This window comes from Chenopodium album, chromosome 10 (genome assembly GCF_948465745.1).
Source record: "Chenopodium album chromosome 10, dcCheAlbu1.1, whole genome shotgun sequence".
In the NCBI taxonomy this organism is placed as follows: domain Eukaryota; kingdom Viridiplantae; phylum Streptophyta; class Magnoliopsida; order Caryophyllales; family Amaranthaceae; genus Chenopodium; species Chenopodium album.
In genome coordinates this window covers 10,129,485-10,146,308 of record NC_137843.1, presented here as the reverse complement: position 1 = coordinate 10,146,308, position 16,824 = coordinate 10,129,485, and the positions used below count along the sequence as shown (strand labels likewise).

The 16,824-nt window shown below is 34.8% G+C and overlaps 1 long non-coding RNA gene across 1 annotated transcript; it reads left to right on the top strand.

The window, feature by feature from the left end:
• The first annotated feature begins 201 nt into the window (after positions 1-201).
• On the top strand, positions 202-9,599 carry LOC145563497 (uncharacterized). The gene is made up of 10 exons (XR_014094547.1): positions 202-595; positions 5,543-5,818; positions 5,919-6,125; positions 6,225-6,317; positions 6,851-6,988; positions 7,078-7,854; positions 8,152-8,414; positions 8,638-8,950; positions 9,040-9,225; positions 9,489-9,599. It is a non-coding gene; the product is annotated as an uncharacterized LOC145563497 (long non-coding RNA).
• The last annotated feature ends 7,225 nt before the right edge of the window (positions 9,600-16,824 follow it).

Below are 16,824 nucleotides of genomic sequence, written 5' to 3'. Positions count from 1 at the left end.
AAAGCTAATATGGTCTCTACATTATTTTCCCTTATCTTTTTTTTTTCTTTTTTTTTTTTTTTTTGAAAGGAATTAGTTTCCCTTAGCTTCAGTCAACACATTCCCAATTAATTTACATTTTCACGCAAAACCGCCAAAAACAAATTTCCAGCAACCTAGCTTCCTCCGCCATTTTCACCTTCGTTTTCCACCTTTTCCATTTTCATCTTCCTCCATTTTCATTTCCAAACCCATTTTATGAAATTCATTACACTCTTTTGAAGTTCAAAACCCATTTCCAAACCTTCATCGTTGTTCTGGAGTTCTATATTTCTCCAGACCACAAACCCTTAAACACGCACCGCGCAACTCTCGTAATCGCTCCACCACCTAGGGTTGCACGGCTAGCCGGAAAACACCACCTACAATCGCCTACTGCGCTTCTAGCACCACATAGGGTCGCACGGGTAGCAATTGATTGATTGTTTTGGGCATTGAATTCGCAATTTAGAACCACAATCGACTATTGACGCATTCTACCTCCGGGCAACCACTGCCAAGAGGACCAGACGAAAAACCCTAACCAGCCCCATTAAGGTTACTGCAACTAAGCTAGGTATCATATTTATTTTGATTTTTTTTGTAGATATTATTTTGAATATGAATTTTGTAATTGTGTTTATTGATTGTTGTTCCATATTTCGTTTGGCTTATTGTTCGAAACTCCCGACAGTATTCCTTATAAAAAAAATATATTTTAGCTTTGATTTTGTTTGAATTTTGTATATAAATTAAAAAAATATATTTTAGTTTGAATTTTGTAATTGTGTTTATTGATTGTTTTTCACTTTGATTTTGCTTGCCTTTATTTATATGGGGTATCTTTATTCATTCCTTATAAAAAAAATATATTTTAGCAAAGTATGGTAAAATTTTCCAAAATGATAGGAAGAAGATATGGTCTCCTCTCCAATCATTCATTCACGAAATTGTATGCTATTGCCAAAGATTAGCATAGATTTTATGTCACAAGTACTTGATTAGTGACCATCAAAACAAAATAATACGTTGTCAATACATTCTTTAGATGCTATCAGGAAGTCTAGACTCTAGTGTACGAGAGTGAGGAATAGCTTAGGTGGTTAGAGTATATTAGTGTGGATATCCAATATGTATCACTTTGTTTGTGAATAATCAATAAGTTTTATTGGTTTCAATTTTGTGGAATGACATCCAAGACCTGTAATCAAATCTTGTCTATTTCATTTGTCCTTATAGCTAATAATTTTGAGCGACCGAGGAATTGAAGTAATCCGGATCCAACTACAACCAAGTTGAATGCAGTACAATGAACTTTATTATGTTACAAAAACATCCACGTCTATGTTTGAAGTGAAAAATATGTGTTGAAAGGCAAGGAAGTGGGAAGTAGGGAAGCTAAGATAGTAAGCTAGAGTTAGGTCTGATTGTATAGGAAATGGGCCAGCTTTGCCATTTTGAAGGGACATATACAACTACTTTTCAAATCTAACTACAACTCTCTGGAAACTTGTTTCCTCTTCAAAGAGATAGTTAAGGTTCCACGGCTGACACCCTCATTCACTCACTAAGATGCATGGAGAGTAGATGTCTTTTGCCATTGCAGTTGCTTCTGTTTCTGTCTTGTGGCTGCTCTTGTTCAGTTTCCGCCATTGTTCTATTTTTGTCTTCTGTTTCTGTTTCTGTCTTGTGGCTGCTTCTATTTCTACTCTTGTGACTGCTCTTGTTCACATAATCTTAATGTTTTTTTTCAGTTTGCTTAACAACTCAATCTGTAGGTTGTATTATATTACTAATCCTTATGTTGTTGTTGTTAGTTCTTGGCTTGTCCTATTTTCCTCTCTTTGTACTTCTCTTCCAAGGCCTTATTTTGGACTCATGTTTTATAGCCTGGTAGAAGTATTGATTTTGTTTTAAGATATACTCTAAGGCTGTTTAGCTAGTAATATATTGTTCTTTGTTGTGTGTTAAAAAAAAGATTGTTTGCAATGATGTTCTATTATTATAGTAATCTGCTCTTGTTCACATATGAATCCCGTTTTCAATTACTACCGCGATAATTGAGATATTGTTCTTGTTAGATTTGTCTTGAGGTACACCTTCAAAATACCTTTTATGATTTTACTTGTTATAAGTGAAGATTTTGAGAAGTTCGTGTTTTGTTCTTCGCGCTTAGAAATGGATCAAAGTTGGATAACAACAACAAAGCCAGGTGACCCGGAATATCAACAAGGTGTTAAGGAATTTATAAAATTTGCATTTGAAAATAGTGGAGGTCGCTCCAAGCTACGTTGTCCTTGTTTTATGTGTCATAATTATTTGCATAAGAGACCGGATGAAATTCTCAATCATTTAAATAAATGGGCATTTGATAGAACATATACCCATTGGATTTGGCATGGGGAACGTAGCGACATGCATGCGGGTGATAGTGGTGAGTCTAGGGATAATGTGCGTCGAGTTCATGATGTTGATGAGGGTGATCAGTTGGAGGAAATGTTGCATGCGGTTGAAGATCAATTTGATGACAACCCTTTAATGCTTGAGAGCTTGTTAAGCAACTCTGAAAAGCCATTGTATGACGGTTGCACCAAGTACACGCGATTATCTGCTATTCTCAAGTTATATAACACTAGTTTTAATATGTTATTGGAGCTAGTAAAAGATATGCTTCCCAAAGATAATGTTCTTCCTGATGGTACATATGAGGCAAAAAAGACACTAAGCTCAATGGGTTTACCTTATGAGAAAATCCATGCATGCCCTAATGATTGTGTATTGTATCGAAATCAATACGAATCATTAGAGAGTTGTCCAATTTGTAAAGCTTCACGTTACAAGAAAAGGGAAGGAGCAATACCAGCCAAGGTATTATGGTATTTTCCTATAGTACCAAGGTTCAAACGATGGTTTTCAAAAGCAGAAGATGCAAAGAAGTTGACATGGCATTTCGATAGTTGAGTAGACGATGGAATTCTTAGACATCTAGCCGACTCTCCACAGTGGAGGTTTATTGATGGAAAATTCCCTAACTTTGCCAATGAAAAGCGTAATTTACACCTTGTATTGTCTACAGATGGGTTCAATCCATTTGGTTCCTTGAGTAGCACATATATCACATGGCCAATTATGTTGGTCACCTACAACTTACCTCCTTCATTGTGCATGAAGAGAAGGTATATGTTCTTGTCGTTGTTAATTCAAGGTCTAAAGCAACCAGGCAATGACATCGATGTGTATTTGACACCACTTATTGATGATTTGATTATGCTTTGGGAAGAAGGTGTTGAAGTGTTTGATGCACATCGCAATGAGAAGTTTAATTTGAACGCAATGCTATTTTGCATTATTCAAGATTTTCCGGCTTATGGTAACCTTTCGAGGTACACTGTAAAAGGGGAAACAACTTATCCCATCGGTATGGAGGATTGTAAGGGAACTTGGTTAAAAGCATCTAGAAAGCATGTTTATCCGGTTCATCGTCAATTTTTGCCGCCTAATCATCCATATCGAAGGAGAAAGAATGTGTTCAATGGGAAGCAAGAGTTTAAAGGGCAACCAAAAGTCATCTTAGGTGAAGAGGTGTTTGATAAGGTGAAAAATATTGAAATCACATTTGGCAAGAAACATAAATCGACCCTTTCTACGAAGGGGTTCAAAAAGTGTTCATATCTTTGGCGGCTTCCTTATTGGAAACATCTTTTTGTGAGACATTCACTTGATGTTATGCATATTGAGAAGAATGTGTGTGATAGTTTGATTAGTACCTTATTGAATATCAACGGTAAGACTAAAGATGGCAAAAAAGCCAGGGATGACTTGAAGGATATGGGGATTAGAGGTGAACTCCATGCTATTGATAATGTTACAGGTCGAACGTACTTGCCTCATGCTGCTTACACTTTGTCAAGAAAAGTGAAAATCGAATTCTGTGAAAGCTTGGCAGGAGTGAAAGTGCCTGAGGGTTATTCTTCTAATATTCGCAGCCTTATGAATATGGAAACCTTGAAACTTGTAGGCCTAAAGTCTCATGATTGCCATGTTTTGATGCAACAATTATTACCTGTGGCGATTCGCTCAATTTTTCCTAAAGATGTTCGTTTTGCTATTATCAGACTATGTGGATTTTTTCATGCGATTTATAGCAAAGTCATTGATCTTAAAGAGTTGACTACTTTGGAGGATGAAATTGTTTCAGTTTTGTGTCAATTAGAGATGTACTTCCCTCCATCATTTTTTGATATTATGGTTCATTTACCGGTCCAATTAGTTAGAGAGATAAGATATTGTGGTCCGGTTCACATGAGAAATCAGTGGTGTTTTGAGAGGCAAATGAAAACCTATAAGGGATATGTGACGAATGCTTTTCATCCGAAAGGTTGTATAGCTGAACGACTGTTTTATGAAGAAGTTCTTGCTTATACTGGTGACTTTTTTTTGAATTCAAAGCAGAGTGGGCTTCCTATATCTCGTCACAGTGGAAGAATGGATGGTGAGGGGACCATAGGTCGAAAACAGCGTGACTTATCTAGTGATGATTGGCATAAGGCGCATTCATACATTCTTCATAATGAGGATGAAGTCATGCCATATGTGGAGAAACACAGGAGTTACTTGAGGAAGTGCACAGAAAGGCAAATGTGAAATCATTAGCTGCCGAACATAGCAGATCATTCATTAGTTGGTTCAAAGTTTAAGTAATGACAGAGCTAATGGATTCTTCTACTGTAATTTCTGATCGATTGAAGAGTTTGGCATTCGGGCCTAATTTCAATGCTACTTACTATTCTGGATATGTTATAAATGGCTGCACATTTTACACAAGGTTCCAAGATCAACAGAGTACTATGCATAATAGTAGTGTTACTTTAGAGGCCGAAGCCTTGCATTTTGCCAGTGCTAAAGACAAAAATCTTGTGAGTGGTTTGATGAGGTACTATAGGGTTATTGAAGAGATTTGTGAGTTACATTACTCTACTTTTTCAGTACCTCTTTTTAAATGCCAATGGGTTGATAATAACAATGGGTCGAACATAGTAATTTTGGGCTTACATTGGTTGATCTCAATAAATTTGGGCATAAAAAAGATCCTTTCATCTTAGCAAGTCAGGCAAAACAAGTGTTTTATATGACTGACCCGTCAAACAAGAAAATGTCAGCAGTTATAACACTGAATCCTCGACATATTGATGATGATTATGGCGATGATAGTGTGTTAGACAATGGTTATGTTACGCGTAAGGTACAAGGATATAATGAGGATGATGTAGCCGATGATGTTTCAATATATGTGAGAGATGACCATAATGACGGCGTGTGGGTTGAAAAAGAAAAAAAGAGAACTAAGCGAAAGCGTGATAAAAAAACTTTGTAGGTGTGTGATAAATGTGTGCTTGTGTAAATCATTTTCATTTCCTCGTTACTAAACTAAACTTCTCCATTCTGTTTAGTTTTTTGCAGATGGTTTTTTTGTTTTGAGTTTAACTACTCATGTGACTCTAAATGTTATGTTGACCTTTTGTAGATGGCTCGAAAGAAATCGCAAGTGCACGTAATGGAACATTCTAAGTGCGAGGAAGAAAGAGGTCGTACCGTGCTCCGAATGGTTGGGAGAGCGATTTAGGCTGGGACAAAAATTTCTTTATAGTGGCATACAACCAGGAGAATCCCTATCGGTGTTCATAGAGGTCATTTCTCCACCTACATTGGTGTAGTTGTCCGTGAAAAAGTGAGCATCACCTACAGAAAGTGGTTAGACCTGCCGAAAGCACTCATTGATGATTTGTATGAGAATATCACGGTATGAAAATAACGTTTTTAGGTTTTAAAGGAAGAGAAACTGAATTATATATAGATACTTTTACATATATGAAGAATGTCTGAATTTCTTTTGGATACAGAGGGGGTTTCATGTCCTTGAGGGTTGCAAAGGTTGGATTATGAAACGAGCTTGCGTTCGATGAAGAGCTTTCAAGACTAGATTAAGGCTCAAGTGGTTGTACCTGAAAGATGGAACAATCAACGATTATCCACCATTGAAATATCCTTTTATATCTAAAGATGATTGGGAAAAATTCATTCAAGCTTGTAATTCTAGGGACTTCAAGGTGCAAGCTCACTACGTTGGCATTCATTTTGTCAATATTTTTTTGTGTAAATTTAAAATTTGTGTGGATTAACTCTGACATCAAATATAATTATTGTAGAAATTGAGTGAAAGAAATCGTGAAAGTTCGAAGAAGAGGACCTCAAAATATCGAGGTGGGAGACTTGGCTATCAATATTTTGAAGAAACAATTGTAAGTATATGGTAAACCTTTTATAATTACTTTGTGGAAACAGGGTTCTTATTGTTGTAACCTTCTGTTTCTGTCTAAATTTTTTTTTAATACTTGCTGTTCTAACTACTAGCTGGTGTATCATATCCTTTTATAATACTTGCTGTGATCAGTTGATGTTAAAATAGAGCTGCAAAAGCAGGTTTGATAGCATACTGTACTTGGTAGAAATGGTGTTCAAGTGTAGCTCCCAACTTTTTGTAAAAACTGCATTCAGTTCTCTCTCTGCTATTTCATGATTCAGAAGCTTTTTTGCTTTCCTTCCCTGTAATATTGTCCCTAATCTGAGATATATTAATACAGTAGTTGGGAGAAAAGAGAAGTGTTCTGTTTTTTACCTTTGCCTCGTTGCTTAGCTTAATAGTGACAATCCTCACCATGCTCTTTCATGTTAATTTAATAAAAGAATATTTAGAGAACTCAATTGAGAATTTTAGAACTTTTGAAATCCTTTGTGCTTCAGCTATATATTCTATTTTTATTTGCAATGGTAGGAAAAAGAGCTGGAGAAGCAAGGAGTACATGTTTCATACGTGCCTCGGCATTTGACTTGGATTAAAGCTCATTCTCACGTGAAGAATGGAGTTTTAACTTTTGATAATCCTGCAGATAAGGAAATCCATGATGCAATAGTAAGATATATATGCATTTGTTTTTGGTGTTTTTCAGTCACTAAGATTATTATTTGGGCACTGATATAATTTTTTGTGATAATTTCCAGATTAGGTTGGAGGCGCAAGTTCAAAAAGGTGAAATACTCGCTACAAGTAGAGATGACATCTTAGCAAGAGCGTTGGACAAGCCAGAACGGGGTGGTTCTGTTAGGGGTGTTGGATCTGGAGTAACTAACACAGAGTACTTTGGGTTCAACAAACCACCTGCACCTAGCAAAGTCAATGCTAAAATGAATGCGATGAACTCAAAGATGGCATCTATGATGAAGTAGCAGAATTTTATAGTGTCATTCATGATGTCATGCTTGAACCAAGAGCAATTGAGAGCATTCATGGCTGGTGGTGCTCAGCAAGGTGTTTTTGGTGGTGACACTAACACTACAGGTTTAGGTGGCCTGCTTGGTGTTTCTGGTAATAATTTCTGTTTTGGTGGCGACTCCAATGGTTCTACAAACCAAGGGGTAGGTGGTATTGGGTTCAATGATGCTCATATAGACAACACTTTTGGTCATGAGATCCCATTGGCATAACTCTTTATTGGAGGTATGTAACGCCATGATGGTAAAGGGCCACAATTTAGACACGATTCACCAGGGGATAAATCTCATGAAGAGGCCCACTATGCACATGAAATTGAGTCAAATGCAGAAGCTCATCATACAAACATCCTTATTGTGCATCAGCCTCATTTTCAGAACCTTGAGACAGAGCCATATCGTGTCCAATGGCCTGAGGTGAACCATATCGATCAATTTGCACATACCACAACCCCCGCACAGCTAAGTCAAGTTGTGGATACCATTAGCAACCATACATTTCCCGAGGTCAGCCATACTTTGCACATATGTTTATGTGAAATTTTAGCTATGTAGCTTTAATAATGGTATTAGCAGTAGAGCTTATATCTGCATATATTATGAGGTTATGTCCTTCCTAATAGAATCTGAAATCTAGCATAATCATCATAAATTGAAGTTCAGAACTGTAGATCTGAACTGAATTTTAGAACCGATAATTTCAGAATTGACCTGAAGATCAAAACTTATGTATGAATTTGCATTGAACCACTGAGTCTACACCATATACTATGTTGTGACAACACTTGTGTGCTCATTTTTAAGGATGGAGTGACTGTTGCTTGGCAATTGAGGGAAGCGACAAATCTCTACAAGTTGTTACTAACGGACAAGTCCTCATAGAAAGCAGCACCGAAGTTCTTGGTAATCATAACACATCGTTGCCCCCTGGTCATCGTCGAGTCACCATTATAGAAGATATTGTGCCAACTGCTCCTCTGCCATGCCCAAACAATGAATTGCTTTTTGTATGTCATGCTAAGAGATCTTATACAGCTTGGCCTAATCATTTGATTTTCCCCAAAAAGGTAGTATTCTTCCTTGTTTTAAAGCTGATGTCTGCTACTATCTTTAAGCTTCTTCATATTTTTTTCTTTAAGCTACTGACTGTTGTGGCAGGGGCAGCAGCCCTGCCTGCAGCGGCAACATCTTATTTTTCGGTTCCTATCCCCTCTTAGTTTTCGGTGTGTTGTTCCTTGCATTTTTTATGATAGTCTTGTTTTATTTTTCATGTGAAATCATATTATAAAGGCCAACAACCAATCAGATAAAGAAGTTGATGTGACCACACCATCCCCACAATCTACATCCTCCCACACATCAACAACTCGTAAGTATGTTATTATCGACAAGGATCGTGAGAAGGTGACATCTACTTTGATGCGTGTTATGAGAAAAAAAAAGCTATGGGGATGCAAAAGACCGGCGATACCATCTCTATCACTATTACAGAGAGCATGTTTCTTAATGAAAATGGGTTAAATGTTTCACTTGATTACGAAGACTTGCTTGATTGGTGTTTCCAAAGGGAGGTTGGAGAATTGCAAATGAATATATTCATGAAGTAAGTTCACCTCCAATTTAGTTTCCAATTACAATGTGGAATATTTTTGGTCCATTCTCTTATATATTTACAACTTTTGATGGGATAAGGATCTTGAAAGAACATTGTCACAAAGAAGGTATCTCGGGAATGTATGGGTTTTGTGACTCTAATGTTCTATCGCCTTTGACACCAATGACAAACAAGCAAGTTCGATCTAACTATTTAGCTCGTGTTTTTGGGTGCAATGAGGGGAAGAACTATAATCAGCTATTCTTTGCTCCTTTTAATGACAAGTAAGTATAGTTCCTTTGTTACGTAATTATGTTACTTTGATTGTTATTCTTGTTCATTATTTATGCTTTAATACATGTAATTTCAATTTTGTTAACCTGATTGCTTCTATATTGCTATGCTATGCTATTTTTACTAATAAATTCCTCTTAAAGCAAAGAAAGTCAGGGCAATATTGCTATGTTAAACAGTTTCAGCCCCCTTTTACATTTTGTTGTTTTTCTTATCCATTCTTCCTTCTAAAAGTGCCTTGATGCTGGTTTAGTATGCATTGGATGTTAGCTTTTATTAGTCCGTGGAATGGGTTGGTGTATTGGCTAGATCCACTTGGAGCAGAAAATAAAATCAACTCATTCGCTGAAAAGATCATCACTGAGTATGTATAAATGCAATAACTGTGTCATTAACTTCTTATTTTGTTCTTATTGTGTATTTGGAAACTATTACAATTTTCCTATCTTCATGTAATTGTGTAGAGGAATCAAACGATTCAGCTCAGTCCATCGGAAGGACATCAAGAAAATAAAAAAGAATGCAAATAAAATAAGAAAGATAACCACAAGTAAGTTATCTAAAGTTTTACAGCAGTTGATATTATGCAGTTTAATCCTAAAATCTAATATCTTGTTAATGATTAATTGTTTGCATTATCATAGTGTCCTCGTCAACCAGCATACAACAAGTATTGTGGATACTTTGTTTGTCGATATATGCTAGATATTGTGCAGAAAAGAGTGCTATGGGTTTCCAAGCAGGTATATTACAAATATATGTCATTTAAATTGGTATAAACTGTCCTCAGCTCTAACCAACTGTCTGTCTGTCTGAACTATGAAACCAACTTGCTATGTATTGAATTTGGCTAATGTATTTCACACACTGATTGTAATTTAAGGATGAAAGCTTGAGTATTTTGATTGATTGAAGAACGATTACAAGGGGATAAACATAACTTAAGGTTATGAATCTCTCTAGTAGCTTTAGGCTACAAGTCTCTCTAATGTCAACTCACTAATTTCTGGATGATCTCTACTAATGCTAAAACTACCATACATATACTCAAGACTTAGATAATACATGTGACGTTAATTAACTAGAATAGAAACCCATAGTGAACATGATTAAAGGAGGTTGCTTTCTTTCCTTAACTTCTCTTTAAATGGCTTTGTCCTGTTGCTCCTTATTGCTGACTTCCCTTGACCCTTGCTGCCCCATCTTTGCGCGCCTCGTATACACCAAAAGTGGTGGCTAACTTGCGGTGTTGACCCCATTGACCCAATCCATTACACCAACTGTCTGAACTATGAATGTAACTCTGAACTGTGAAACCAACTGTCTGAACTGTGAAACCAAGTTTGAACTGTGAATTAACTCTGAACCGTGAAACCAACTGTCTGAACTGTGAATGTAACTCTGTCTGTCTGTTGCTCTAACCAACTTTCTGAACTGTGAATGTAACTCTGCAGTTTGCATGCAGCTTAATCATATTAACCACCAAAAATAATCAGCTTATGCAATCTATAATAGCTATAAGGTTTTGTATATTCTGATCTGTAGTTCTGATTGTAGTTCTAATTGTCAGGTCTACTTTTCATTTTTGAATCAGTATTGAAATTAAGTTAGGAATGAAATTTGAAATTGGAGTTCTGATCCCCCTTTGGAATTTCATTAAAGTTGTGATTTTCAGTTCTGAAATTCATTTCTTTTCATTGCTTTGTTATGTCTGAAATACACCAAGTCTTGAAATTAAGTGAACTAAGGGTGTGGATTGAGGATATTCGTCAATATGCTCTTTTGCTCTTTTATGTCTGATTTTTCAGCTTTTGGTTAAATATCTCTCTGATTTCCGTCAAAAATAAGTAAATAAATAATACTCTTATTTGATGGCATATGTTGTATGTTGCAGGTCTTTCCTCCAATTTGTACATATTCTTCGGAAGACATTGATGAAATGCGAGATTTGTGGATTAAATATGTTCTTGATCATGAGCCAGATGAAGAAGATTCATGATGGATGAGCTTAATGATGAATCGGCTGAGCTTGAGTACGAGATAAGCTTAGTGTTAATCATTATACTTGTGAATCTAGCTCTACTTTTGACTTTTTTTTTTTTTTTTTTTTTTTTGAGGAAAAGCTCTACTTTTGAGTTTTGTTTTTGAATATTAGAATTAATGTAAATTTTGGGTTTTATTTCTATTGCAGAGAATTAGTTTTTGTATTAAAGATTTTTATTTATATATATATTATTTGGAAAATTTATGTTTATATATATATATATATATATGTATTAGCGGCAGGTTCAGCAACGTAACATATTGGCGCCAAAATTTATTGCATGATTATGAATTGAAAAAGGGATTTTTTTTTTTTTTTAAAAAAGCGACCTCAGAGAGACCACCTATTTAAAATAGATGGTCTCATTATTCAAAAAACAAAGACCACTCATTTAAAATAGGTGGTCTCAGTATTTAAATCCAGAGACCGCCTATTTAAAACATATGGTCTCAGTATGTAAATCCAGAGACCGCCTATTCAAAACATATGGTCTCTTATCCCTCTATATTATTTATTATTAAACTAAAAAAAGAGACCATCTATTTTAGCTAGGTGGTCTCAGGTATTGTAAAGTTAGACCACTTTTTATGAAATGGTCTCTTAGGCCAAAGAGACCTGTGAGCTAGAGACCACCCCTAAGGTAGTCTCTTTGGCTATTTTGGTATGGTCTCTTTGGCCAATTTTGTAGTAATGAGGATCTAGTTTGATTCTAGATTATTAATATCTAACTTTTATAATTTTTGCTAGTGTGAGATTAAAGATATTTGCGGTTAAAGATGGGTAAAAATTTGCATCTATTTACGAAACAGGAACATCATTCTGAAACGGAGGGAGTATCTACTTTAAAGACAACTTTTTTATTCTTAAATTGAATGTAAAGTTTTTAAATATAATTCAACTCAATCAATGAACATCTGATAATAAATCCCTAAATTAAGTCATTTTTTTTTCTTCTCATTTCTAGTTGAGTCATTGGCCACCTCATTTTATAAATGATTGAACTTTGTCCACTAACTCAATATATACAACACTTTTTCAGTGTGACTGGCACGGCTGACACACGCCAAAAAACGAGTAACCCCTGACCGAGTAACCCCAAACTGACTGAGTGACCCTTGACCGATCGAATAACTCTTGACCAAGTAACCCCTGACTGACCGAGTAACCCCTGACCAAGTAATCTCGGCCACACGGTGTAACCAACCAGATATGAAACTTTGTGAACTCAATATATATGCTTGGAAAAATAATTTCTATTATAAAACAACATGATCATTGTATTAATATTGTATTTCGTATATCACAAATAATGTCATATCTTTTTTCTCTATGGCCTCTAAAACACTTGAAATTTGACATGTAACTTTTAAAAATAGGAATTTTTATATTCACATATAGCATGAATATAGTCACATCTTTTTATAGACATTTGATATGTTTATCACAATTTTTTGTATGCGGCCTGCTGTACCGTGCGACAGGAGTTACTCGAGTTACTTGGTCAGGGGTTACTCGAGTTGTCGGGGTTACTCGAGTTACTCGGTCAGGGGTTACTCGAGTTACTCCTGACGAGTAACTCCTCAAGTAACCCATGACCGAGTAACTCCTCAAGTAACCCCTGACCGAGTAACCCCTCGAGTAATCCATGACCGAACCCCTCAAGTAACCCCTGACTGAGTAACCCCTCAAGTTACCCCTAAATCCTTAAATAACCCTTAACCAAATTACTCGAGTATGTAACCCGTGACCGAACTCCTTAAATAATCCTAACCTAGTAACTCGAGTAACCCCTGACCAAGTAACCCGTCAAGTAACCGTAGAACCGAGTGAACTCCTCGGGTAACCCTTGTCCAAACCCCTCAAGTAACCCTTGACCGAGTAACCCCTGACTGAATAATTCGGGCAACCTCTAACAAAATAACTTGGGTAACCCCTGCCACACAGTGTGCCCTGCTGCACCAAAAAGTTGTTGTAGTTTTATTATGTATGTAAATATTAGTTCTCATATTTTTCTTTCCTTCGTGGAGAATAAAAAATATGAAATTATCTTATCTCATCACCTACTAAATTTTATCAAATGATGAATCAACCTCATCACCACACACATATTGCATCTTCCACATCCAAAAATTTGCTCGTCTAAAAATCTGAAAAGCCACTGCTTAGTATAATTTTTTTTTTTTCAAAAATTGTAACCTTTAGCTATATATGACCTTAGAAGGATGCGTAGGCTTGCCCTTTGTTTGATTAATTGTTTTTTTTTTGTAAAAATTATTATTATTATTATTATTAGATGTAATCATTTGATATTTTTATTTCACATACAAGTATATAATAGTGAAAAAAAATTATATGTACACAGATTTAAGAGAAGTAAAAAAAAAACGCATATTACTCTTACATATCACTCATTCACTCGTGATGACATATACAAAATATACAACACATTTTCTATGCGACTGACACACTGTGTGGCCGCTCGCAAAAAGAAATAGTAACGCCTATGACACCGACAAGTTAACCCCTATTTTACTAACAGATTAGAGTAGCCCCTTATTATACTTATTGAGTAACTCTTAAATAATTAACAAATAAAGTATCTCCTACAACACTCACAGTGTAACCATTATAACACTTACTAATAAGTAAGCCCTATATTTTCCTCAAAAAAAAAAAAAAAAAGTAAGCCCTATAGTAAAGTCATTATAATTGTATCACAATTTACATTTATTTTTTTTAGAGAAAACACAATCTACATATTTATAAGCTATTTACGACGCACAACATGTCTAATTGTTTAAAATTGTTATAACTTTTCAATATATCAACTTTGTATAATTTAAATTAATGCACAATTATATATATAAAAAAAATTAATGGTCAAAATAGTGAATTAGAGATCGTTTAAATGTAACACTTAACAAAGTGGAGGTAGTACTCCGTATTATATTTTTTAAATAAGATATATAATTTATACACATTAGTATATTTGAGTGATAATCTTCATTTAATATATAATCAAATATATCTTTTACTAATCCGTAATATAAACTTGACTTAAATATAAAAGATATGGATGGAGGAGGCCAGGTTGAGATCCATGAAGAAACTTGAAAAGGTCATAACCTACAAGTATAGTCTCAAGTTGAATTTTTCAGGATAAATAATTGGTTGAATTGAGTTTGATAGTATTTGTGAGGTTGATAACAGAGCACAATTAGCTTCAACTTCATTAGGAATGGTGTTAGTAGCCATAGGAATAATGTGGGGAGGAAAAAAAAATTAGGTTGAAGGAATAGCCTGCTCTAATATAGATGTACGTGTGCTAATAAGGAAACCTAAAATATAATGTACGGAGTACAAAATAACAAAATATACTCTCCTTGAATTAAGCAATCTAAAGTCAAATGATATGGACTAAATATATGCTGAAAATCCATAAATAATATTAGTTGAGAAATAATATTAAGAAAGTCAAGATATTATCTCGGAGTATTTTTAATAATAGGATCTTTGACAATTATACATTTTACCAAAAAAAAAATAATAAAAAACCTAAAATAGGGACATATGGCAGCCATAGAGCTACTGTATCCTGTTTTAGTATAGTATATAGATAGATAGATAGATTAGTAACAGTTATTTACCAAACAATACAACCAACTATATTAATCAACTAATAGCTAATTACCAAACAAGGCATAGTATGAGTGGAAAAATTGAAAAGTAACTTGGAGATTGAATCGACTATGTTAGGAATACCTGGGCCTCAACCAATTTGATAAAGTTGGTTGAAAACTCAAGAGTAGATTCAGAAATTTTAAAAGATTTTTTTAATGCATAATTTAAATTGAAACATTAGTTTGATTCAAGATTGATTTTGAAAGCTTGTATTAGAAACTATAAACTAGATTGTGTTTTTTTTGTAATGCCTAATTTAAATTGGTTTTTCGGTCTAAAACGAGTTTTGAACACCTCTACTTTTAGTTAGGTGTGAGAGTAAAAAATAATTAATAAAAAGGGATTTGGTTAAGTAAAGGTGAATAAAAATTTTGATCGAATAAATTTAAATTATAAAATAGCAGGATTTGATTAAAAGTAAATACAAGTAAATCCATTAGATCAGCGACATTTGTCAATCATAAGGTTATTATCGTCTTTCCAATCATTAAACCTAGGGTATTGATGTAATAGTTGCAAAATGACATGTTTAGGTGTTGCCACATCGATTTACAACATGTGATAAGTGGACATTTGCTCTTATGATAACTTGACGTTTGCTCTTTTATTAACATTGAGTTAGTAATTGCGGGAAAGGTGGTTGGGAGTAACTGCGGGGTATTGGTTTGTACTTTGTACTATTTAGTTAGTTATAAAGTGGAATTATTCAAAGTTTAAGAAAAATAGTATGAAGTACAAACCAATACCCCGTTGGTACTCCCAACTACCTTCCCTGAAATTATTAACTCAACATTAATAACAGAGCAAATGTCAAAAGATCAAACCAGAATAATAGAAGTAGTACTTGTGGGAATGTGGGTGGCAGGTTGTGTGAAATGGCATAAATATGGGTTGGCGATTATGCACAGTTCTTCATAATTACAATTCAACCATTTGATTGACATGCTCCGTTGATCTAATAGATCATTTGGGGCAGCCTCATTTGATTAATTGAAGATAAATAAGAAAAGAAAAGCATGCAACGAAATGAAATTTTAAGTTTTAATATGAGACTTACCCATAAAACAAGATATTCATTAACACTTTGTTTGGATTGAAGGAAATGGACGGAAAGGAAGGGAAGGGAAATGAAGGGATGAACTATCTTTCATTTGGATACGAAATGAGGAAAGAGGGGAATTGGAGGGAAGAAAAATGGAGGAATTAAATTGTGAGAAATTGATCTATCCAACAATGGAGAGATTTGGAAGGAAAATTCATCTTTCTTCCCTCCCCTTCACCTCCCTCCCCTTCTTTTCTTTCCCATTTCTTTATCCAAACACACCGTAAGGGACGTAACAAGTAATCTAATTAAGTTGAACAAAATCTCATATCTTAATTATAGTAAATCATAATTAGATACACATCTTCCTATAATCAACTAGACAAACATCTTTAGAGTGCGACCAACTAATTCACTAATTTAAGTGGTGACCCTTAAAACTAAATCAAATATCGACTATCATTTATCCTTACTCGTTGACGACTCTTTGTCGAAAAAGAAAAGTAAGGAGTAAAAAAGACCATATGAAATGGTAGTTTACCTCTAATGTTTAACTTAACAAACTACCACTTACCGCCATAATCACCTCATCCTTTCTCTCTTTTCATTCTCTCTGCTGCATTTCAATTGTCACCTCAGCAACTCACTGCTCGGCAGCTCTGCTGCCATAACTAACTCTTTTACCTACAATCTCACACATTAAACTCAAATTCAGCAAAAACCAAGAATTATTGCTGTGATTTTCTGTTTTTTGGTTTTTTATTTTTTAAAAATATATGATATATGTCTCATAATGAATCAAAAATTATTTAAACTTATTAA